Consider the following 26,049-nt stretch of genomic DNA (forward strand, 5'->3'; position numbering starts at 1 on the left):
TGGTGACCGATCAGGTGATAGAGCATGACCTTGGGTGATGAGGACTCAGGTCCTGAGGCCCGGGTAGCAGGGCCCCTCCGGTACTTGGCTTGGCTGGGGGTCTGCTGTCCTCTGCAGAGACCCGCCCATCCTCCAGGGGAGGGACAGGAGGTCTCCATCTGGCCCCAGGGGTGCCATCATGGGATCAACTTGTGGAGCATCCACAGGCTGCCTGGCCCCAGGTACCTGAACCAATCCTGAGCTGAGCCGCCCTCTCCTGTGATGGATGGGCAGTCATGGATGAGGCTGCAGGGAAGCCCTGAGGGCCCTGATGGACTGAGTGAAGAGAAACTTCCAGAGCAGGTCTAAGGTCGAAGGTCAGAGGAAGAAAAGCACCCTGAGACCTATCAAGCTCCCATTCTGCACCCCACTCAGCTCTAGCCAAGGGCCAGCCAGCCTTCCTCTAGTCTCCAGTGTCCCATAATGGGAGCTTAAGGCCCCACTGGACTACCAGCATCCTCCTCAGAGATACCCAGGCCCTGGGGTGAGCCTTCAGGCCCTTCTTCTCTAAGGGGTTGGGGATGCAGAGAGATGGTAAGCATGGCGGGCAGCCCCTCCCTCCCACTTTGTGAGTCTAGGAATTCAATTTGCATTTTAGGTCAACCACCTGCAGGATGAGATTCTGGGTTTATTTCTTAGCAACCTCAGCCCTGTGGCCATAGGAGACAGTTTCTTTTGGGGTGACATTTCAGTTTCATGTCATTTATAAGACACTTGAGCTGGGAATTAGAATCCCTGAGCTCATTCTCTTCTTTTCCTGACTTTGTCCAGTAACATTAGGTGCAACCATCTAATTTCACTATATTTGTTAGTTTAACAAGACTGTTCAGATGCATCTTCTACCTGGTCACTCAGATCCTTGCTTTTTGGAAGTGCTTGCTTAGGATTATCCAATGGTGGTATTTCGCACATTTCTGTTGCCAGATCACACCATAGGCTTATCAGGCCTCTCTTTACAAACAGAGTCATTGGTGTCTTCAATTAGATTAGAATGCCAATTCCAGAAACCCTCAAATTAACTCGGAAAATAATTCATCTTTAAGATTCTGCTCCTCTAGAACCACTCTCAATACCAAAACATGGATACGCAGGTTTCTCTAGAGAAATAGAACCCATGGGATGGTGTTTATTTAGCAACAAAGAGAATTGTTACAAGGAATTATGGAGTCTGGCAAGTCAGACCTGCAGTGCAAGCCAATGGGAGGAGACCCAGTATATCCCGTGGTGCAGGTGGAGTCTGAAAGCATATCTGCGTAGATGTAAGAATGTAAACCTATAGGAATAAACAGACAAAAGAATTTTTTTTTTAAGTTTCAGAGTTTGTTTGGGGTTTTTTTTGTTTTGTTTTGTTTTTTTAGCAAACCCCAGGCATTCATAGGAAAACTCAAGGAGACTCTTGAGAAAGCATTAGCTGAGATGCAGGATAAGGAAGGGATGCTTCCAACTGCCCAAATCCACCCAGACCAATTTCCTCTAAGGACCATAAACCTTAATCTGCAGAGCAAAGAGAAACAAAAACTGTTGCCTTAGGGCACTGGTGGGAATCCACTGCAACTGCAGAAAGGAAACAGGATAAAAATAAGTACTAGCCATGGAGAGGGGCAAGAATGCATATTTAAAAGAGGTCCAGGGTTACAGCTGGAAGCAAAAACACTTGTGAAGTCCACACCTGGCTACACAAGGGCATAGTACTTGCCCAAGACTGAAAATGAATCACATCATCATAAATATACCCTCTACACTCCTCCCACACTGGCTAGCAAGCACTGAGTAAAAATAACAATGGAATGTCTGGGAGAGCTTTAAAAGATCACCTGTATGGTGCAGCACAAAGGAAGGACCCGAAGTCAGGGACATGGGAAGTAGACACTGGAAATTAACCTCTGGAAACCCATCCAAAACCCTAAACACAAGGTATCACTAGATGAACTTGAAGCCTCTGGTATATTGAGGGTAACAACCACAGACCTCAAACTAAGCCCAGCTCCTGACTAGATTAACACTTACTCCCACACAAAAGTCTAGCAGAAGAAAAGGTGTGCATATCTCCAAACATGAAAGAGCATTTACCTCAGAATTTATCATCCTAAAAAAGATGTCCAGCATTCAATAAAAAGTTATGAGACAGATGAAAAGGCAAGGGGAAAAAACTACAAAAAAGGATTCGAAACAATAATCAAAACCAAACTTAGATATGACACAGATGTTGGAACAATTAGAGAATTTTAAATTTTTAAAAAATATTTTATTTATTTCTGAGAGAGAGAGAGCGTGAGCAGGGGAGGGTCAGAGAGAGAGACATAGAATCCGAAACAGGCTCCAGGCTCTGACCTAGCTGTCAGCACAGAGAACAACGTGGGGTTTGAACCCACGAACTGTGAGATCATGACCTGAGCTGAAGTCAGATGCTTAACTGACTGAGCCACCCAGGCGCCCTGGAACTATCAGAGAATTTTAAATCGCTGTGATTAATATACTAAAGGTTCTAATGAAAAGGTTGACAATATGTAAGATCAAATGATTAGTTCCAGCAGAGAAGGAAACTCTAAGAAAGTATCAAGTGGAAATGCTAAAAAAGTAAAAACACAGTAACAAAGATGAGGCATACCTCCCATGGGCTCATCAGTGGACTTGAAATACCAAGAAAAGAATCAATGACTTATAGGTAAGTCAATGAATTATCCAGCTGAAATAAAAAAGATAAGAAGGAAGGAAGGAAAGAAGAAAGGAAGGAAGGAAAGAAGGGAGGAAGGGAGGGAGGAAGGGGAGGCAACAAACAGAACACAGCATCCAAGAACTTTGGGGCAATATCAAATAGTATAATATGCAAGTAATCGTAATTCCAGAAGGACAATAGGGAAAAAAAAAGATAAGAGAGATATTTTAAGAAATAATATCCAAGAGTTTCCAAAATGAATGACATATACCAAACAATAGGTCCAAGAAGCTTAGAGAACATCAAACAGAATCAATTCCAAAAATCAAATATATATAATATATATTATACATTTTATATGTATATTATACATTATATATATAACAAACCCAAAAAGTATAGGGAAATCAATTCGAACTAATTGATAAAAACCAAAATCAAAGAGAAAATCCTAAAGAGAGCCAAAGAAATACGACCTATAAACACAGAGGAAAGGAGATAAGAATGACAGCAAACTTCCTGTCAGAAAACATGCAAACAAGAATAAAACGGAATGGTAACTTAAAAGTGCTGGAAAAATATAAAAAGATCAACCCCAAATTTTATACCCAGCGAAAATATCTTTGGACATTATGGAGAATAAATATTTTCTAAGACAAACAAAAACTTAAGAAAGTTATTCATAGATAGACATACTCTGATTAATAAGTATTTAGGTAAGTTCTTCAAGTGAAAGGAATTTATCAGTATAAACTTAGAACTACACAAATAAAGAGTATTATTAATGAAATCAATCAAGACATTAATTTTCTTTGTTATTTCAATTGTCCTGAAAAATAAAGAACTGTCTAAAGAAAAATAATAACAATATATCACATGGTTATAGCATATGTGAAATTGAAATATATGATAAAAATAGTACAAAGGATAAGAGGTAAGAATTGGGAATATATTGTTTTCCTTCACTTTCATATTTATGAAGTGGTATGTTATTTTAAGGTATTCTCAAATTAATTGAAATGTATGTTATGAACACTATGGTAACCACTAATTTTTTTTAAATAATGGAATAGAAGAGATAAAGTGAAATTATCAAAAATGTTCACTTAACTCAAGAGAAGGCAGAAGAGGAAAAAAGAAATAAACAACAGATGGAACATATTAGGAAGTAGCTAATGCGATGATAGATTTCAAACCAACCACATCAATAATCACCATAAATGTGAAGGAACTAAGCGCACAAGATTTTCAGGTTGAATTTAAAAAGCAAGACTGAGCCATATGCTGTCCACAATAAACTCTCTCTAAACATAAAGACATCAGGTGCTCAACAGTGAAAGGATGTAGCAAGATATATCTTGCAAACACTCACTAAAAGAAAGCTGGAGTGGTTATATTAATATCAGAAAAAATAGACTTCAGAACAAGAAATATCATCAGATATAAAGAGGAACATTACATAATGATATGTGGGACAATTCTCCAAGAAGACCTACCAATCCTAAATGTAGCACCTAACTTCAGAGCTTCCAAATATTTAAGGAAAAATCAGAACAGAAAGGAGAGAGACAGGTTCACAGTTATAGTTGGAAATGTCAACACTTCTCTGTCTATAATTCATCGATTGAAAAAGCAGGAAACTTGCAAGGACATGGATAACCTGAAGAACATAATCAACAAAACTTACCTTGTTGATGTATATAGACCCCTCCATCCAGCAACAGCAGAATACATTCTCTAGTCCACGTGGAAGCTTTGTCAGTATAAATTGTATTCTAGACCATACAACACACTGAAACGAAAAGCAATAATAAAAATTATATTCTCAAATGATAATAGTATTAAACTGGAAATCAACCATGGAGATATAACTGGGAAATGACCAAACATTTGGAAATTTAAAAATATACAGGTCAGGAGGATACCTTAAGGGAAATAGAAAAAAAATTTTGAATAAAGAGAAAATAAAAATAAGGTAGATCAAAATTTGGGGGACAGAGCAGTATTTAGAGAGAAATTTATAGCGCTAAACACATGTATTCATCTGCTCGGGCAGTCGTAACAAAATGCCACAGACTGGGAGGCATAAACAACAGAAATTTATTTTCTTACAATTCTGGAGGCTGGAAATCCAAGATCGAGATGTTGGCGGAGTTAGTTTCTTGTGAGGCTTTTATTCCTGACCTGTAGATGGCCACCTTTTTTCTGTGTCCTTATGTGGCCTCTCTTCCTGTACTTATGCACACACATTCTTGGTGTCTCTCTCTCTCTCCTTATAAGGACACCAGTCATATAGGAGAAGGATGTCATCCTTATGACTTCATTTAATCTTAATTACCTTCCTAAAGACCCTATCTCCAAATATAGTCACTTTGGGGGTTAGAGCAACAACATACAGGCTTGGGAGGGCATATGATTCAGTATACAACACTTCAGTACAAAACTAGAGAAAAATCAGCAAATTAAACTCAAAACAAGCAGAGTAAACCAATGATAGAGGTAAATGATACAGATCCATTGACTGGATATGAGAATCAAAAACACTGGAAAGAAGATCATAGACTAATACCCCATATGAACACAGATGCAAAAATTCTAAACAAATTTCTAAACAATCTTAGCAACTATAACTCGTTGATAACATAAAAAAGGATAACACCTCATGACCAAGTAGGGTTAATCTGAGGACTGAAAGGTTGGCTTAAAAAAAACAGAGAGGGGACATGGGTCAATTGTGTGTTCAACTCTTGATTTCGACTCTGCTCATGATCTCACAGTGATCAAGTCCCAAATAGGGCCTGCACTGAGCATGAAGCCTGCATAGGATTCTCTGTACCTCTTCCCTTCTCTTTCTCTCTCTCTCTTTCAAATTTAAAAAGTTTTGTTGAAAATAGAAGAAACTGGGTATGAAGTAAATGGGAACTCTCTATACTATTTTCACAAATTTTCTGTAATTCTAAAACTATTCTAAACTGAAAAGTTTGTTCTTTAAAATGAGCTGAAACTTTAAAAACCAAATGAATTACTGATGCACACTACAATATGGATAAATCACATCATAATTATGCAGATTGAAAGAAGCCAGACCAAAAGAGGACATTCTGTATGGTTCTATTCACATATAATTCTATATAATTTCCTGTAACAACAAGCACATGAGTAGTTGCCTAGGGTCCGTGTGTGGAGAGGTTGCCATGAGGGAGAGTTACAAAAGGTAGAAGGAAACAAAGAGGAGATGAAGGTTAAATTCATGATCTTGATTGTGGCGATTATTTTATAGGTGTATAAATCTGATAAAACTTATCCAATTGCATGCTTTTTATATATGTAGTCTGTTGCAAGTTAATTACACCTCAGAAAAATATGTTTTTTAAGAACTATCTGGGGCATCTGGGTGGCTCTGTAGGTTGAGCATCCGACTTCAGCTCAGGTCATGATCTCGCAGTTCACAAGTTTGAGCCCCATGTCGGACTCTGTGCTGACAGCTCAGAGCCTAGAGCCTGCTTCGGGTTCCCTTTCTCTGCCCCTCCCCCACTTGTGCTCAGTCTTTCGCTCTCAAAAATAAGCATTAAAATTTTTTAAATAAAAAATAAAAACCTACCAATTTGTACCACTTTAAATATGAGTGGTTTATTATAAGTCAATTATACTTCAGTGAAGCAGATAAAAATCAGCAAAGAAAACCTACTCTGCAGTTTGTGCTTTCCCTCATCAAGTCCCATCTCTGCCCCATTAGGTAATCTTGAACAGGTGTGATGTACTGTCATCACCTTGGGGATGTTAGGATTGGGTTTTTATGGAGATTGGTACCTTCAGCAATTTTCCAGGAAAGCAAGTGTTTCCTATGAGATGCATATATTTGCAGGTTTGCTGGTAAACTCTCCCTTCACCCGTACCAAGGAATCTAGGTGCACTCAAGGTATGGTTGCCTTGGTGACCATGGACCCTGCCCTCTGCGGAGCCCTACAAATGCTAATCACATTGCATCCACACGGCAACCCTGCAACATTACTCCCATTTTACAGACAATGAAACTAAGACCAAAGAGGTGAAGGAACACATCTGAGGCTCATGGCTGGGTCAAGGCAGAGTCAGGACTCCAACCTTGATTCCATCAAGCAGTGACCTGCTGGAGTTTATACATCCCATGATCTCCACCCCCAGCATCTTACATAGGCGCATTGTCTAAGGTAAAGCAATATGCTTGCTATTACAAGAGTGAGCCCTGGCTTCCTCCTGAGACGTGCCCCACTCAAAGCCCTCCTCAGTGATTGACTTCAGGGGTATCCCGCTTCAAAGCCTGGGTTCCTTTCCAAGTTATCTTGGGCTTGGACTTCACAGGGGGGAGAGCCAAAAGACCTGGTTCATGGAGGCTAGTTCTTGTGGCATCCATGGATAATCTGAGAGTGGAGCTTGGGGAAGAGTGATGGCCCCATTGCTTCTAAGTGCATTGAGGACCCAACCTCAGAAGCAATGATTTGAGGGTGATGGTTGGAAGCCATCTCTGAGGACAGGTGTTTGCTCAACAACCAGAGCATATTCCGCTCAAGATCTCTCTGAGCTCTTCTCTTTGGCTTCCCCACGGGAGCCACCCCAGTTGTCTCTCATTATCAACACGGAGGGCAGATTTAGGGTCCTGGCACTTCTAGTGAACTCTGTCCCCAGCCCTTCTCCACAGACCAGTGAGCAGGGAATGTGGGGACACAGATCACCAGGCTCCCAGTCCTCAAAGTCTAGGACCAGGGTCCTACAGGAACGGGGGTGGGGGAAGAGTGGAGAGGGAGCAGGACAGGGTTTGCACCATCGATGAATTACAGGACACAGGTTACAAATGAGGCAAATTGCAGCTCATCAGACACGGAACAACCTTAATTTTGCTCAGCTGCGGTTGCTGCATTGGCTGCACCTGGACAGTTACTTCAACTCCTCATCTTGTTCTCCTTGAACTGAGAAAAAAAGAGAGAGATACATCCCACTCTGATTGGATTCCAGCATCAGTGCAAACTCTGGAGCGAGCGTCACTGGTGGGAGCCGGGTGTTCCTGGAAGTCATGTAAACTAGAGCAGCTAAAAAGCATAATCATTCCTATTTATGGAGCTCCACGTTACCCCACACACCCACACGGGCCACCTCATCTAACCCTAACCCCCACAGCCACGCTTCTGAAACTTGTGTCCTGCTCCACTGCCTCCTGCCTATGGGACCCTGGGCAAGCCCCTCCCCTTCCCTGGGGCCTCAGTTTCCTCATCTGCAGAAGGCGACTCATAACAGCACCTCCTTCCACATCATGGGGAGGACTCCGTGGAGAGCGCCGGGCACAGGGCCCTTCACCCAAGGCAGCGGGTGTCACCCCGAGCTGGGGTGTCAGAGGGGACATTTTAAACCATGAAGTTCTGGGTCCACAGGAGGGCTGTTACTCCCACAACTGTCATTCACTCTGGGTGTCCTTTCTAGACTCCCACGTGGAGGCCCATGGCTATTGTGTCTCTCTATCCAGCAGCGACAAGGGCAGGTCTGCCCTGACCTCGGTCTGCAGAAATGGATTCTCTGTGCTCCATGAAAGCTGAGAATCATAGAAAATGATTTTCTTTTCCACTTCATGATGGGAGCACGGACCTGTCGGGGTCCCGCTTTGTACCCTGAATAAACAATTCAGGCCGTGCGCATCCTCCCCACCAGCAAGGGCCTTGTGGCTGACAATTTGGGAAAATGGACCCAAGCCTCTAAGACACATTATATAGAAAGCGGTTCCTCGTTTATCTTTTCTTCTTCCTTTTCCTTAAATGACTGTCTCTCATTCACTCTTCTGTCTTGGGAAAGACCCGGAAAGGACAATGAATCTATAAAGTTCACGAACTCCCTGAAATTGTGGCTCTTAAAAATCATACCCATTTGCAAAATGAAATACCACCAAGTGTGTGTAAACTTGGGCAATTTCACGAGGTTCAACTGTTTGCTGTAGATCTGTCTGTAGGTACCTGCTCCTAACTGGGGCCCATGGCTTCCACTTCGAGCTCTGATACCCAGGGTGCTGAGGGAGGCCTGGCTCCATCTTCCAGCCCTGCCTCTGCCCTTCAGGAAGCCCGCAAAGGTGCCACCTGTACCCCTCACCTGTCCAGATGGACACAGGAGGAAGCAGGGTTTAGGGTGGAGCTCCATTTTGAACACCCCTCCCTGAGCCCAGACCCCCTTTCTGGCTCACTATATTCGAGGCTCCATGGTCCAGCTACGATCTTGGCTCTTGACCTTTGCATGTGGCCTTGGCATTGGGCCCGAAAGTCTCACTTTCCTAATGGCTCACTCCAGCCTCTTTCCACAGCAGAACCAGGACAATGGCCTTGAAAGTGGAGTTGGGGGAGAGGGACTAGATTCTTTTTTCTTTTAATGTTTTATTTGTTTCTGAGAGACAGAGAGCATGAGCAGGGGAGGGTCAGAGAGAGGGAGATACAGAATCTGAAGCAAGCTCCAGGCTTTGAGCTAGCCAGCAGCGCAGAGCCCTACAGGGGCCTTGAACCCACGAACCGTGTGATCATGACCTGAGCTGAAGTCAGACGCTTAACTGACTGAGCCACCCAGGGGCCCCTAGATTTCATACTATCCTCAGCGCTGGGCAAGACAGACCCCTGCCCTCAGCCCTGCCCTTTGAAGGACTGTATTCTGACTCACTCTGGCTGTGCCTCTTCCCATGAACTGTGGAATCTGCATGGCCGTCTGAAACCCGGTCTGTCTCCTATTTTCGATCACAGTTTGTGTGCCTGGGACTCCAGAAGTCGCTGCTCAAACGGCCTGGACCCCCCCCCCCCTTTCTGAGCCGAGTGAGCCGCTTCCGTGGGTCTGTCCTCTTGAGGGTGGGTTGTAGTGGGGGTGAGCATCCCAGCCCCAAGGGGTACCAAGGGGTGGCTTGCAGTGATCATGGGAGGCACTTGGATGCACCCACGTGCATGCGGGAGGCTTCTGGCGGTGCGGGGTGGATCTTGGGGTGGGAGAAGGAGGAACAACCAAGGGCCAGTTTTCCCTGTGCCTTGGAGAGTGGGGTTCCCCAAGCGGATGGCTCAGTTCAAAACACTTAAGTGAACAGGCCTTGTGGACAAAGTAGGAAAACTTTGCAGTGAGTTTCTCCAGCTCTCTGCTTGGTGGTGGGAAGAGAAAAATATTGGGGGGGGTAACTTGAGTTACCCACCACAGTGCCATTGGACCCTCGAAGGGCCACCTGCCCCAGCCCCTCTCAAAGGCCATGGTCTGTGCTAGGCTGCCCGGTGGGGTCCGCGTGGCACCAAGGAGCAGTATTAAGGTGGACGCCTCCAAATACCCCAAGACTGGGGAGACAGCGTCCTCTCGGAGGCAAATCCCAGCGAGAGCCAATCAGTAGCCGCTTCCGGTCCGCTGGGCCAATCAGATGAACTCATCAGTTGGGCGGATCGCGTGTTGAGCGCCACCGTGCGCTTCTGCGAAGAACAGGTGGGCTGGCGTTGGTGGTGCCTCTAAGGTTTACAAAGGCCGAGGACCTCCCGGGATCTCCCCACCTCCCCCAGCAGGGGGCTCCTCCTACCCTCCACACTGAGGGCAAAACAGCTCCCCCTTCCCCACTGGGCGGTAGCCTTTAAAGGCGTGGAGGGGCAGGGCTCCTGCCTGACACCCAGGGCCACGGCGATAGCCTGGCATCTTCAGGCCCCTGATGATGTGAAAATGTTCTGATCTTTCCTGGAGAGGTGATGAGTGGGTCCGAGTGGAATTAAATACGGGCCCGAAATGGGACGTGGGTTCCCGAATGTGTCCCCCCAATGATAGCAATGCCGTTGACCTCCCCTCACTCACTAAAGGGGTCGTGGGCATTTGGAGAAGGCACCTGTCATGCCCTCCAGGGAACACTGCCTCCAGGTCTCGGTCCCACTCCAGGGCCACGCCTGAGGGCCTTCGGCTTTGTTGCTCATTCCTTCACTGGGTCAGTGCCTTTGCACGGGTTCAATTTTGTATGAGGTACCAAGAACAGGATGCCCCCTGCCCTCACAGGGCTTCTATTCTAGGGAGGGGGTGGAGGTAACTAGACCATTGACAGACAATTCCACAAACCGAAACTAGGGCACGCACAAGTAAGGGCAAGGATGAGACAACAGTCAAGAGCGAACAAAAGGACCGGATTCCAGGAGGCAGCATTTGAAATGGGACTGGACCGGTCAGGCACAAAGGAAGGGGGAAGAGCTTTCCTGGTGGCAGCAACTGCCTGCACAGAGGCCCTGAGGCAGAGAGGAGCTTGGGGCAGCCCAGGAAGAGACTGAAAACCGACAAGGAGCCGGTCAGGTTGGATCGTGAGCTGTCCCAAAGCCTGGTGGCTGATCCGAGGGCAGTATAGGCCATGGGAGAAGTGTAAGCTGGGTTGTCAGGCCTCAGATTTGTGCTGTGAAAGCGCCTCCCTCTGCACCTTGGAGAGCGAGGGGAGGGGCAGGAAAGGAGAAGCATTCCAGGAAGAAGGCGCTGGTGGTCAAGCCTGATGGGACAGACTCCGGGAACTGCCAGGAGAGGGAGATGCAGGAGGTGAGGATGGGGGATTCGAGAGGGGCTAGCCCCTGTCTAGNCCTCAGGGGAGCTGAAAATGCCAGGAAGACCCATTCAGGGACATTCACCCCCCAACCCCATGCCTTCCTTCTTTCACTTACGCGTGTACAGGGTCACCGGCAGCCAGACCATGTTCTAGGCCATGTTCAGGGCACAAGGGGAGTTGATTTGGAAGGAACAGAAGCTGGGGAATACACGGCTGAGCCTGGGGAAATTGTCTGCCTTGGCCTCAGTTCAGATTCTTGCCTCCAGGGAGGTGGAGGATAGGAGGCGAGGGCTCACAGAGTAGGACCTGAGCATGAGTGGGCAGGGGAAGGAAGGGAGAGAGGAAGGGAGGGAGAGAGGAAGGGAGGGAGAGAGGAATCCAGCATGGGTGAGGTTTGTCTTAAGTGCTTGGCCCAGGGGCTCAGGGCCCAGGCATTCAGGAGCTGGGGACTTCTGGGGACCCTGAGGCAGAGGCCCAGAGTATAGGGCCGCACACCAGGGAGTGGGACGGGCCCACAAGAGTGTCACAGCCAGGGCAGCACCACTGTTTTCATCCTCCACTGCGCTAGGGTCTATGGCAGCCAAGGTGCTCTCTACCCTGAGCTCAGAGCCTCCAGGTCAAGTGTCTGAATGACATCGGTCATGTGGTGCACTCATGGGTGGGACACAGGCATTAGCTCTGCCAGGGCCATCCTGAAAGACTTCCGGGAGGAAGCCGCATCCGAGTACCATCAGAGGTTAAGCAGGGAGTTTTCAGAGGCTGGAGGGTGTTCTCATTAGAATATCAAAAGCAGGAGGAGCCACAGCAAAGAGCGTGCAGGCCTGACCCATTCCGCTGTGGTTTCCGTCGCGGGTGGGCAAAAGGCAGCGCCGGCCCTGCTTGGGACCGCTTTCGTTCTTACATTTTACAAAGAACGTTTATTCTTATTATATTCGGCCTTTCTGGTCTTGAGGAGCAGCAGCCTGCTCTGGCTAACCTAAACAAAAACGTGGATTTGTCGAGGTGGAACTGGGCAGCTGGGGGGCTGGCCGAGAGGTAAACCCAGAGAATGCTCTCCTTGCCCACATCACTGTTTCTCTCCGAGAAGCTTTGGCTTTTCTTGCTTTCTCCCCCAGCTAAGCGCTCTCTGTGCCTCGGCCCACCCGGCAGAACAGGGCCGCCCTTCGCCCCCAGGCATACAAAAGACAGACGAGGCTCTGAACCTTTTCACACCCACCTCCAAAATCCCAGGATGGGGATCCGAGCTACCGGGCCAGCTCGGATCAGAACCTACGTCCAGAGCGTGGGCCGCGTTTGCTCGTACTATAGATTCTGAGATTTCTGGGGGAACGGGTGGGGGAGAGGGGGGTGAGAAAGGTTTCAGAAGCTGGTTGGGGGCTGGGATTTGCCGGGGCTGCGGTCTGTCTTACACAACCTGACTTCAAGGAGGGTCAGAGAGGTCCGAGGTTGGGTAACTTGCCAAAAGACCAAGAAGTAGTCAAATCAATGCTGAGCCCCAGACCTAAGAGAGCGCACGGGGAAAAGGTACCTCTCATCCCTGTCTCCTGTGTCCCTTGACTGTTTTGATGATGCTGGACCTGGGGCAGGATTTAGTTTCTAGAAGGATCTTCCCACCCGGCAGAACCAGAATTCCGGGGGAGAATACAGGCTTGTGAGGATGGGCTCCTCTGGGTGGGGTCCCGCCACACACTCGGTGGCCTTGCGACATGGAGGTAGGAGAGATAGGGTCCCTGAGCCCCGAGGAGCAGGGTGTGCCTCTTCTGCAGCCAGACNTTCTTGGTGGGGTCCTGCCACACACTCGGTGGCCTTGCGACATGGAGGTAGGAGAGACAGGGTCCCTGAGCCCCGAGGAGCAGGGTGTGCCTCTTCTGCAGCCAGACCGCAGGCCAGCTTTTCAGGGAAGGGAAGCGGTGGAAAAGTGTGTGCGCTCTCTGCACAGATGAGCTGTGTGGTCTCAGGCAAGTGGCCCAGCTTCTCTGAATCTGTTTTTTCATAAGTGAAGTGGGCGTCCTTGCACGTTAATAACATGGGAACACCATCCACCGTATCACCTGGCACGGAACTCAGTATATGTAGTTCCCTTTCCTCTTTATCAGAGCCCGCGGGCCATTAGCTCTGATCTCTGCCCTTCCCTGGGAATGGACTATTAAAGCCTCCACTCTTGGTTCACAAAGGAAGGAACTGGGTCCAGGCCCCAGCGTAACTAGGTGGGAGTGGCCAAGGCTGTCATGGCAATGGGCATTTCACAGTTGCCCTGGGAACCCTGGCTGATGCTCTTGGTGAGGGAGGCAGTGGCCAGAACCACACAAAACTAGGAGCTGAGGTCCCGTTGTCTGTTCCGGAAGCCTCAGACAGCACCTGAGCTGAAGAGCCAGTGGTGGGGAGTCAGGAATCTAGATCCTCATCCCTCTCGGAGACCATCAGATCCCCCCTTCACCTGGAGCAAGTCGCTCCCTCCAGTGTCAGTTTCTCACCGTTAAAATGAGGGGCGCCTGGGTGGCTCAGTCAGTTGAGCGTCTGACTTCAGCTCAGGTCATGATGTCGCAGTTTGTGAGTTTGAGCCCCGTATTGGGCTTTCTGCTGTCAGCATAGAGCCTGCTTCGGATCCTCTGTCTTCCTCTCTTCTGTACCTCTCCTGCTCTCTCTCTCTCTCTCTCAAAAATAAACAAACAATAAAATAAGGATGCTATACCACGTGACCCCTAGCGGCTTTTCCAGCCAGGACATTCCATGATCTAAAGGTAGTTACTCTGGAAATATGGGTGTTTTTTTTTTTCATTTTTTTGCTTTCTGGCCTCACAGACACAGTCCCTGGTTCTATTACTTGCCAATCCATCAGGACTCCATGAAGGCCCCCTTGCCCGAGCTGTCTATATGCCTCATTCCCGGCTGCCCTGACCCCCAGTCTCCTGGGCCAACTCTGAAGAGTGGTCAGAGCCTCTGCGTCAGACAGCTGGGCTGCACCTGCCTCCGGTGGGGTGCGGGGGCTGCTGTTACTCCTGCCCCCCGTCATTTGACATTGAATGCTGACCCCGGCCAATGCCCAGGGTGGCCGCACACGGTCAGTGGCCTGTCACCCCCTCTCCTGTCTCACTATCATTTACACCCAGTGTTTATACGTGTGACAGTCATTTGATCAGGGTTGACCTTGCTTCCTGATTGAACTGCTGGGATGAGATCTGCCTTTGGCTTTGTGGTAGAAGGATCACAGTCACCAATAGCGCATGAATCTGTAACTGTTCTCGACGCTACTGCAATTGCCGTCGGGCAGATGCAAAGTTTTCCTGCTCTTACATTACCAACGTTAACTGCACTCCCTGTGTGTGACCGGGATCTCTGTGTCTCTCTCTCGAGCTCTCTCCGCCTGGGCAACCTCATCTGCTTCCCCTCCAAGAAGACGTGCATTTGCCCTCTTGTTCTCTCCGTCAGCAGGACAGACGTTGGAGCCTGAAGACGCGTCCCTTTGCAGACGGACAGCCACCACTACCCACCTTGCTGCCACTGCTGCTGCTGCGACGCTGCCGAGTCCTGGGAGCTTCCCCAGGCTAAGTGTGGTGCGGGCACCTTGCCAGCGTCAGCCCCACGAGAGGGGCGCCATTGTCAGTCCCAATTTACAGATGTGAAAACTGAGGAACTTGCCCTACTCACGCAGCTAGTGAGTGATGGAGACCGCCTCTGATCTCAGGTGTCTCTGTTTCTAGTGCCCACGCTTTTGACGTTTTGCACCAAAGCAAGAAGCCTGTCCCTCCTCTCCCCCTCCCCCGCACCCTCCTCCTACCTGCCCTCCCCACATTGCTCCTTGCTCATAGCCCAACACTGCCAAGGCCCTTGGACTTGAAGGCTGAGATATGAGACTGTGTCTCGCAGGTGGAAATGGTGAGGGGGGGAATCTGGCCTCAGGGACCCACCCCAGGGACCTATAGTCCACCCTGAGGCCCCTTCCCCCTCCTGGAGGGGAGTGACACTCTGTCCTTTACTCTGTCTAGTGCTCACACCAGGACCTAGCTCCTCCTCCTTAACGCCTCGCTACAGATGTGCAAGTGATGGTAACACTGTTTGGGCTTTACCTTCAGGCAGCTGCTCCAAGGGGCTCCTTCTGGAACCCCCTCAGAACCCTAGGAGGTAGAGCATCATACCCGCTTAAAAGAGGTGGAAACTGAGACTCTTCTAGACTTTTGGAGCTGGAAGTCCCCTTAGAGATCCATCATGTCATTTTATAAATGATGAAACTGAAGTCCAGAGAGGGTAATAGACCAACCCAAAGTCACACAGCAAGGGAGCAGCAGAGCCAGCACCAGACTCCGGGTTCCCTGATTCCTAAACCAGAGCCTCTTCTAACTCAATGTCAGGCAAGACCCCGTGGACTAGTCCAGGATGGTTCTTGGCTTTCAGCATGATTTCCACCCCATCCGCCCTTCAGAAAAAACCAGGAGGTAGAGATGTCCACATGCAGACGCCCATTCCCAGCTCCAGCTCTGCCACCAACACGCAACAAAACTTGGGTCACCCCATCCCTGTGCAGCCTTTTTCTCCCTGGAAAATGATTATTTGTGAGACAAGCACACTGCATTCATGCACCCCAGGCGTTCTGGCTCAGAACGCTCTGTGCTCAGAGGGTCCCTAACCCCCTCCGGGAATCAAAGACTTAAAAAAAAAGCATTTTCGCCAACCTGGGCTTGGAAGCAGTCACTTCATTCTCGCAGCAACAGTTTTAATTGTTCCTCTTGGAAACCTCCGAGGGTCCATTTGAGACGAATAAACTGATTTGTCGCAACAATCACTCCTCCGTGCTCTTTTCATTGGCTGCAAATAGATGGTTCTTCTGGGGGCTTCTGGATGCGGCCTGAAGTCCGGCTGAGACACATCCATCCCTGTAAAGTGACATCTGCTGGGAATTGTGTCAGATTATAATGGTGTTTCACTGCGCTCCTCTCCCTTTTAGTTACCGGAGTGGGAAGCCTTCACTGGGAGGCTCTGAGGATTTCCCGGCAGGAGGGTGCCCTGGGCTGTGCCGATGGCGTGGAGGAGGGCCCAGTGCAGGGCAAAGGGCCTCCAGGACTGGGTGGGCCTTGTGACAGTCTCGGCCTGCTGTCCCCCGTCAGCTTGGGGAGGGCCAGAGGGTTCAGACTGCTGTGAGACTCATTTCTCATTCATTCGTTCGTTCGTTCATTCGTTTGAATTCTCCCTCTCTTAAGAAACCCTTAATTAACTAACCATCTATCTTCCCCAGACACTGTGCTTGGTGACACGAAGGCAGAGATAACAAGAACCTGGAGTGCCTGGGTGGCTCAGTCGGTTGAGTTTCTGACTTGAGCTCAGGTCATGTTCTCGTGGTTCATGGGTTCGAGCCCCACTTCGGCTTTGTGCTGACAGCTCAGAGCCTGGAGCCTGCTCTAAATTTTGTGTCTCCCCCTCTCTCTGCCCCTCCCTCCTTTGTTCTCTCTCTCAAAAACAAATAAACATTAAAAAAATAATAAAAGGACCTGACTTTATCAAAATGCTCACAGTCTTCAGAGGGCACGGCAGGCCCTGGTGGGCCCGGAGAGCACAGCAGGGAGCACCCTGGAGGTCAGGTGGGGCGGGCGTCTATCTCGGAGTGGGTGCCCCCAAGGCAGACCCCGAGAAAAGAGCTCGGGTTCCGGTAGTTCATCTGGGGCTGATTCAGGGAGCCCAGCGAGGAAGAGCGGAGGGTGACTCAGGGCAAGGAGAAAAGCCACAAAGGGAGCTGACCGGTTGTCTCTGTGGCCACGGGGCTTGGTCCCCCCGGGGCCCTCTGAGGAGCTGCGCGGAGACACCAGAGGACCGTCCTCCCTGCGGCGGGGGCTGACCCTCACTCCCAGCAGCGGGCTGTGTTCAGTCCCCTCCGCTTGGCCGCTGTCCCTGCCACAGACGAGCAAGCTTCCACGATGCCGGAGAAAGCACGCAGAGAAGAAGAGGACATCTCCCTCCCCGGTGCAGTGCCAGCCCACGACGCTGCCACAGGACACCGTGGATGGGTCGAGGGGACGTGGCGAAGGAGCAGCGGCACCTGCTGGGGCGCGTGGGGGGCTCAGTCGGTTGAGCGTCCGACTCCTGGTTTCGGCTCAGGTCATGATCTCTCTCTGTTCGTGGGTTCAAGCCCCACACTGGGCTCCCAACTGACAGATGGGAGCCTGCTCGGGATTCCTGCTCCCTCTCTCTCTGCCTCTCCCCTGCTCATGCTCACTCTCTCTCTCAAAATAAATTAATAAACTTAAAAAACTTTAAATAAAAACAATAAAGAGATGATACCTGAGCTGGGCCTGGGAGAGTAGAGTGGGCACCGGCCAGCCGAGAAGGGCCTGGGGAATGGTTTATCCAGGCAGCGGGAACTGGGAAGAAGAAAGTGGAAAAAGAGACCTAGGACAATTGCTTTAAATAGTGGCGGCTGGGGCGCCTGGGTGGCTCAGTCTATTAAGCGTCTGGTTCCTGGTTTCGGCTCAGGTCATGATCTCCCCATTTGTGGATTCGAGCCCCCCGTCGGGCTCTGTGCCAACAGTGCAGAGCCTGCTTGGGATTCTCTCTCTCTCTCTTCCTCTCTCTCTCTGCCCCTCCCTCCCCTCAAAATAAATCAATGAATACAAATAATGAAATAGCGGCTGCCAATAAGGAAAGAAGGCAGCAGCCAGTGGATAAGAAGAGAAGGGCCTTCTGAAAGGCCGAGGATGGAGAAGGTTTATGTGGCTGGTACACAGGGAAGCGAAGCGGTGAGCTGGGGGAGCTGAGGACATGGGGAGAGAGAGGGGTGGTCTGGGGCTTCTGCAGGGGTGGAGGGAGTGAGATCTGGTGGAAGGTATAGGGCCTGGCCACCCAGCAGGGGCTCCTGAGGTGGGTGAGGATAAGAAAGGAGGGGAAGGGGAGTGAGCGCCCAGTGGCCTCTCCTCCTCGGCCCTGCAGGGGTGAAGGGGACCGGCAGCTAGTGACAGGCCTGGGGTTGGAAGCAGACCTTGAGAGGGGCAGAGATCTGGAATAGCCCTTGAGGGTCAGGGAGAGGGGCAGACCACGGGAAGGGCAGAGGAGAGCTGGGGGGACACCAGTGGCACCTGAGGTTGGCACCTGAGTCCTGGCGGGGGGTGCCAGGCCTCGCCGACACGAAATCTTTGCAGCTGCTGCCCTGTGCCCAGCACAGGGGTAGAGAAAGCAGCTGGCTGCACTGGTCTGTGGCTGGGTTTGGGGGGGGCGGCGGTGGAGGAGGGGGGACGCTGGGCTGATCAGACCCAGAGTCCTGGGGCAGGACTGCCGTGCGTGTAACATGACGGAGCCTGGTGCCTGACACACAGTAAATGCTCAGGAAACACAGGCGGTGCCGCGATGGCTCGTGATCACGCTGCTCCGTGTCTGTTTCTCCGTCTCCTGCATCCGTCTCTGGGACCTGGCCATTCGCTGCTCTCAGAGCCAGCACAAGCCAGGCGAGTGTGCACTGGGTGAGCGTGAAGGGGGTGTAGGGGTCCCCAGAGATTGTCTCTGGGAGGAAGAGCCGAGGGGAGCCCCACACCCTATCCCTCACACCCACAAGGCAGGCAGGGGCCAGACTGTGATCGGCTAACAGAATGGGTCCCCACACCCTTGAAACACGAGCACAGACACCCTCTAGTGGGAGGGGAGAGGAGAGCTGCCCTTGTGACCTCAGCCCAGCACCTGCCTCTGCGCCAGGCTGCTTTACCTGGGTCACCCGTCAGCGCAGACCCGGCCTTGGGAGGCTCACGGCCACGCTGTGGTGTGAGCAGCGGGTTCCCAGGGGCAGATGTCTCTGCCCTGCTCACTCATGGCCGTTCTGCACCTGGACGCAGTCACCTCCACGGGGTCCCCCACCCACAAGCTCTGCAGGAGCCCCCTGGGCTCTGCACGCCCCACACCTGCATGTGCCCTTCTGTCTCTGCCGGGGAGCCGCTCGCTTTTTCAAAATTCTCTCGGACATTCTAGTCCCACAAAAAGCAGCTTGATTCAATACTCACCACGTCCTGCCGTGCAAGTCTGTCCCTCGGTCTCTGTTTCTCCGTACCTCCCTCTCTTCTCCCCCCACCCCTCGCTGACAATATGTCAGGACAATCTGTCCCCTCGCAGAGGGACCATCAAGCAACACCAAGCAGTATTTCAACGCGTGTAACCGGATTACCTGGCTCTCCAGTCTCTGCGCTGAGCAAGGACAGTCACAAAGGCTGCATGTGACAGAGCCTTGCCTGGTTCCACACTTCCCCAAAAGCTCTGTATCCATTCCGTTAAAAACAAGGTCCCTTACCCATGGGCATTTTGTCCTTGCAGAAGGACGTGGCTGAGGGCAAGGGACACACTGGCGGGGCGGCAGAAGGCTTGGCTGCGTGCCATGGCCTTTCTGCTCTCTGCCTCAGTTTCTTCCACTGGACCACGACAGGCTCGGAAGTGGTCCCAGATGTTAGTTGGTAGGAGTCTGCCAAGACCTGACTCAAGTGACACAGACAAACAGGAGCAGACATCATGCACAATTAACATCAAGAGTTCTGGAGTCAGGCCCTCCTAATCCCAGGCCCTGCCAGCTTGGTTCCCCAGTAGCTTTATCTTGGGCAAAACATCTGGTTTCTCTGAGCCTCGGTTTCCTTAGCTATAAACTGGGTATGATCACAGTAGTTAGTGAATAGAAGCAAACAAAGCTCTTTACACTGCGATTAGTATATGGAGCCCTCGGGAGGTGGGTTTTCCTGGTATGGGGACAATGATGATGGTGATGGCAGCAAAGATGGTGGTGAAGGTGATGATGGTGATGATGATGATGATGGGGGGGAAGACGGTGGTGAAGATGATGGTGATGGTGATGAAGATTATGGTGATGGTGATAATGCTAATAGTGATGGTCGTGATGGTGATGATGATGATGATGATGATGATGGAAACCTCTGTCCCTGAGTTTCACCTGTTGCCAGTTTCCCCACCCGATGTGGATACAAAGTTAGACAGAACCACAGGGATTATCTGTTCAAGCTCTTTGTTTTATAGCTGGGGAAACTGAGGCTCAGAGATCATGCATCCAAGTAAGAGCAAGGGGGGACTCTGCCTCAGCCCCAGTCCTGGTCTCTGCATCACCTCCAGCTCCCAGGCTCCTCCTTGCTGCCCCAGGGGCCTCCCTCTCCCCTCCCAGACCACTGCAGCAGCACCAGCTCCTGGCTCTGGCCTGTCCCAAAGCACGCCGATTCTGAGTCTTCACCATCCGGTTCACGTGATCCCAGAAGCGCCCTGAGTACTTTCTGGGGCCATGTGTCTTCTGTTCTTTCTAAACCATTTCAGTCACTAGTCTCCATTCAAAAGAAAACCCCAAGATCCTGGCAATGTCCACACCGTCCCACCCGTCAGGAGCCCCCTGCTCATGAGAGCTTAAAACTCCTTAGAGGTCACAGGCATAGCTCCCTGCACAGAATGGGGAAACTGAGGCCCAGAGGAGCGGGACCTGCTCAAGGCCACACAAGGATCCCTCCCACCTGTCACCGCAGCATGACTGCACCTGTCCAGTCTCCACGAGCCTTTGAGACTCCGTTTCCCAGTGGGGGGCCCGACGGCAGGTTCCCCTGATGCATCCCCCTCCCCCCGCACCCTGGCCCCCAGCGGAGGCATCCCAGGGTGTCTCCATGGGCCCCACTTCCTCTTTTTCATCACTTAGAATAAAAAAGCTCCACTGTTTTAAGTGGTTCATTCTCACTGCAAAACACAGAACCAAAATGCACAGAATCTCACACCCTACGGGGCACCCAAGCACACTGTTGACTCGGTCAGGAATATTCCACTCCCTGCCAGGCCCCGCCCCTGACTCCTCTCCAGGGCTCTGTCCTGCTCTGTGCAGGACGAGGCCCACCTGACGCGCTGTAGGGGGGTTCCTGGCAGAAGGGCTCTCTGGGCCCCAGACCAGCAAGGGGTCCTCAGGGGTCTGGGCGGTGCGAGGAGAGGGAGCTCAGGGTCTTTCTTCCCTGCTCCGTCCCTGCCTCGAGCCGCAGCCTCTGAGTGCCCGCGCCCTCCCTGGACCTCAGCCCCCGGGGTGGCCCCTCCATGGCCCCAGCTCTCACAGGGCTCCTGGAACAGTGCTCCCCATCCTCGCCCCGCCATCCGCGGGTGCTGCCACTCTTGGGGTGCCCGCCCTCCTTGTTTGCTCCCCTAACCCCGCGTCACCTCCAGGGGCAGCCCCGGAGGTGCTGTGGTTAAAGACTCTGTGGTTGAGCCACCCAGGACGAATGTGCTTCCCGCCAGGGCTCTGACCCGCACGGCAGCCCTCGACGTAAACATCCATCCCTGTGGTTTATCCCCAGGACATCCTGCTGCATCTCTCCCCGTGGTAATAAATATTTACATTCTCCCTCATTTTTTATGAGCCTGGGTGGCTCAGTGGGTTGAGTGTCCCACTTCCACTTAGGTCATGATCTCACGGTTCATGGATTCAATTCCTGCACCTGGCTCACTGCTGTCAGTGCAGAGCCTACTTCACATCCTCTGTCTCCCTCTCTCTGCCCCTCCCCCCACTCGTGCTATCTCTCTCTGTCTCTTTCTCTCAAAAATAAATAAATACTTTTTTAAAAAACACATGTTGACTAACATAAGGTACTTAAAGAGAGCCTGCGGGTGCCGCGTGGCCCCTCCAGGACCACAGGAACTGAGTTTGGAGGACAGTGTTCCCCAGGAAAAGCCAAGATTCTGTTACTACAGAAGGAGAATGCATGTCCCAGGCACAAGCAGTAAATGTCATTAAAGCAGAGGACAGCTGCACTGGGTTTTGAAGGATGCAGAGGAGCTCACCAGGTGGAGAACCGTTTGGACACTCCCAGCAAAGGGAAGGGAATGGTCCAAAGCCAGCTAGCACGAATGGCCTCGGAGTAAACTGGAATGATCCTCAGCACAAGCCCACGAGATAAGGTGAATTATTGCCCACACGTTTCAGAGGGGGGAACCTGAGGCTCAGGGAGGCGAAACTTTGTATCCACCTCATCGTACAATAAGTGGCTTGGCCAGGATTCGAAGCCCAGGCTGTGTCCTTTCCCAGCCTTGCTTTTTCTTCTGCCCCATTTGCCTGTCATTGTCACCAGTGGGGCTGATGATTCTCTGCCTCATCGAGCCTGTCTGCAACCTGACCACATGTGCTCTCCAGGTGAGCCTGATTAGCAGGGTGGCAGAGCCCCCCATCTCCCCACTCTCACCCCCAGCACCCCCACCTGGGGCCTCAGCCCTAGGAGAGGAGCAGCCGCTCTGTCCCCAACATCTCTGTCCTCGCCTCTACCTCCCTAGGGGCTGGGGTACTACCTCCTGCTGCCAGACCTCCCAGATGGGGCCGATTTGCCCCCTACCCTCCCCCCTCACTGTACTCATTCCGCAAACATTACTGAATAGCCAGAACCCCCTCTTCCTCTCCCTCTGACCCCAAAGTGTCCACATCGTTTGAGAGGTAATTCACAGCCACACAGCTCACTGGGGCAAGGCGGCCCTTAAGAGGCTTCTAGTCCAAGCTCTTCACTTTGAGTGAAGACATGGAGCGCCAGGGAGGCCCGGCCTCGGCTCAAGGTCAGAGAGTAAGGAAGCGGTGAAGGTGAGGCTGATGGCGGTACCTACTCCTCTGTGAAGATACGGTGTCTGCCACGCACTGCTTCTGGCTCTTTTTATTACTGAAGTACAGTTGACACACATGTTACATTAGTGTCAGGTGGTCTGACTCTGCTTCTGTGTATGTTACGTCACACTCACCAGTGCCACTGCAGAGGTCACCACACGACATGATTGCAACTCAGTAGGCCGATTCCCCCTGCCGTGACGTTCATTAGACTCTTTCACACGCTTCGCTTACTGCAACCCTCCAACAACCTTCTCAGGTGGATATGATTATCCCTATTTTACTCATGGGGAAACTGAGCCGCAGCACCTCTCTCTCAGTACCCACTAGGAAGCCACAGAGCTGGGTTTGAAGGGATCTGGCTGATACAGAAGTCAAGTCCCGATGTGCTGGTCATTTGTCCAATCGTCACTGCTCTCTGCTCAGTGACCCCTGTCTGTGTGAGGCTGCCTTTCCCTGCCTCCCTGAGGCTGGTTCCAGCCAGCTTCGGACAAGGGGCGGGGCCAGCAGAGGACCGGGAGGTGGGGGGGGGAGCTGGTCCTGCCCCTCTCTTCCCTTCAGCAGCGGCCTGTGGCTCCGGCAGCAGCGGGACTTGGGGATCTCAGCGGCCCCTGCTCCACCGGAGGTGCGAGGCTCCACCCGGGTTGCTCAGCCCTGGGTGGCAGTGACCCAGGTCACTAAGCCCCGGGTGCCCTTCCCTTCCTGCTCCTTCAGCCTCGTCAACCCTGCATGACCAGCGTCTCCATGGACTGCCCCTCTGTGTGTGTGGGTTGGAGATTCTGTTTTCCTGAATGGACTGTGAAAAGTGGAGCACTGGGCACTGGGGATGTTTCTGGGAGATACACACTCAGAGCTGGGGTCCGGGGCTGGGCTGTCAGATTGATTAGGCTTGAACGCAGTGATGACCTCATTGCCGGGCCAATGAGATTCCAGTGGCCCATGCAGTGGCTTCAAAATGACCTAAATTATCACCTGTGTTTGCCTGGGATGAAATGTCAGCTGAAGGCACGGCCTTAGCAGTCCACGTGGCCACTGCACTTGACCATGGTATTGACGTCTGTGACCGGAAGTGTGGGCCATGATGGCCACTTCTGCCTGAGCTGGGGAGGGTACAGAAAGAAAACGACAGACGTGGGGCTCATCCTCCGTTCAAAGCAAAGTGAGAGAACCAGAGGGCTTCTGTGACGGCGCTAAGGAAACGTCTTACCTCGCGCAGTCAAGGGAAGACACGGCTGGAAGTCAAGCCCGAAACTTTACTCGGGGGCTTGCATGATGGTTGTGTAAGTTAACCTCCAAACCTTGCCAAGTCTCACTGAGACACAGTGATGTGTGCAGTGTGCTCAGTCCAGTGCCTGGCCAGCCGAGGGCCCTGTGAGCTCATCCGATCTGTGGTGGAGGGCTTAGGGGTGTGACAGCTGGGGGTAATGTGGGGTGGGGGACAGCGGTGGTCAGAGCTGCAGACGGGTGGTCAAGGGAATTGAGGGGTGACTTTGATCTGATTTCATCCCCCAGAGGACACACAGCCCCTACTCTAGCCCAGCTCCAGGGTCTGTCTTTCTATGTGGGACCTTTCGGGACACGAACTGGGTCACTAAGAGATGGACAGCACTGGGATCATACTGCTTCTAGTGACTCACGTTTCTGCATGTCACCGAGCACCCACCTAGTGGCCCAGGCCCAAGGTCTCCGTCGTGTCACTCCCCACCCTCTCTCAGCACCTTCCCTCCACCCATATCTAAGTGATCACCAGGCCACCTCAGTGTTCCCACAGCGGGGCAGGGAGCCCTCACATCCAGCCTCCATTAATCCGNCTCCCCAGGGTTTCCTGTCCCCCCCACCAGGACTCCCACTGGCCTCAGGGCCAAGGTCAGATCCTTCTACATGGGCTCCTGAGATCCCTTGGGATACAACCCCCACTGCCTCCTCCATCTTCTCGGCCAGGGTCACCCCCACCCCCACCACCTGCCTGGGCCACATGGACCCACTCGCTGCTGGCCTGCTGATGTCTCTCTCTCTCTCTCTTTCTCACTTGTCTCTCACGGCCCATTGCACCAGCTGCCCCTCTGCCCTGAGAGCCCTTCCCCTTCCATGACCACCTCCCCCTGGGCCTGGTCGTGTCTGCAGGGAGGCCTGCCCTAGCTGTCCCAAGCTCCACAGCCCATGTGCCCATCTTCACCACAGAAATGGCCACCCCGAATGAAACGGCCCACTGTCCATCTGCCTCCCCACTGAAGGCGGGGGAGCACCTCACTCACCTCTGCAGCCCCAAGCTGGCTTCAGGCCCGTCCTGGTCAGGGGCTTCAGTGCCCTAGGAGGAAGAACGTGTCCGAGGACAGGGGCAGAACTCGTTCCAGTGGTTACCCTGTGCGTCTGACACCACCCTTTACTCATCTGTGCCCCTGTATGTTAGGCTGCGGGGTCTCCTGTTCCTTCCCTCCGGGAGTGGCTTTGATTGGCCTCACTCAGCCACGGATCTCACCTCCTTGGCCAGTGATTGGTCCCGGAGTTCCTCCGTCCCGCCCAGTGAAGCAGCCGCAAATCCCTCTTGGACGAGTGTTCTAGGAAAGACTTCTTCTGAAGAAAACGGACAGACTGTCTCTTACTTACCCTCTGTGCCCAAACGCTCCCGCCCGCTGTCCAGACGTGATGTCTGCAGCAGCAGCAACCACTTCCTGACCACGAGGCTGCAAATCCAGACAGGAAGCCACAGTACTGAAGACAGTAGAGCAGAGAGAACCTGCGTCCTGTGCGGCATCTCGGAAAGCTGAGTCAGGGCCAGCCGTCACCCACGTCTGGAACTTATTCCAGGTGAAAAAAATAAGCTGCTTGTTTTTAACAGCCGTTGCCAGCCAGAGTCGCTGTTACTTGCACGATTGTAACGGCTGTTACAGACAGCTGTACAGACAGCTCTGAACCTGAGTCTCTTCTTGCCTCTGACGGGCCAGGTGACGTGGATAAGACAGCCTATCCAACCTTTGCAAGGTTCTCAGAAGGAGGCATCTTTGCCTGTTAAAACAGAATTGACAGGGGCTCCTGGGTGGCTTAGTCGGTTAAGCGTCCAACTTTCGCTTAAGTCATGATCTCGCGGTTCGTGGGTTCGAGCCCCACGTCGGGCTCTGTGCTGACTGCCAGCTCAGAGCCTGGAGCCTATTTCAGAGTCTGTGTCTCCCTTTCTCTCTGACCTTCCCCTGCTCACGCTGTCTCTCTCTCTCTCTCTCCTAGAAATAAATAAAAATATTT

The 26,049-nt window shown here is 51.6% G+C and overlaps 1 long non-coding RNA gene across 3 annotated transcripts; it reads right to left on the bottom strand.

The window, feature by feature from the left end:
* Positions 1-1,159: 1,159 nt before the first annotated feature.
* Positions 1,160-25,196, bottom strand: LOC144241296 (uncharacterized). 3 transcript variants are annotated; one of them, XR_013338011.1, is made up of 6 exons: positions 25,065-25,196; positions 17,505-17,584; positions 15,905-16,105; positions 13,709-13,886; positions 4,383-4,487; positions 1,160-1,312 (listed from the first exon to the last, which is right to left on the bottom strand). It is a non-coding gene; the product is annotated as an uncharacterized LOC144241296 (long non-coding RNA). The 3 variants fall into 3 exon arrangements; XR_013338012.1 differs by lacking the exon at positions 13,709-13,886; XR_013338013.1 differs by lacking the exons at positions 13,709-13,886; positions 15,905-16,105; positions 17,505-17,584.
* Positions 25,197-26,049: the final 853 nt, after the last annotated feature.

This window comes from Crocuta crocuta, unplaced genomic scaffold (assembly GCF_008692635.1).
Source record: "Crocuta crocuta isolate KB4526 unplaced genomic scaffold, BGI_CrCroc_1.0 scaffold127, whole genome shotgun sequence".
Taxonomy (NCBI): domain Eukaryota; kingdom Metazoa; phylum Chordata; class Mammalia; order Carnivora; family Hyaenidae; genus Crocuta; species Crocuta crocuta.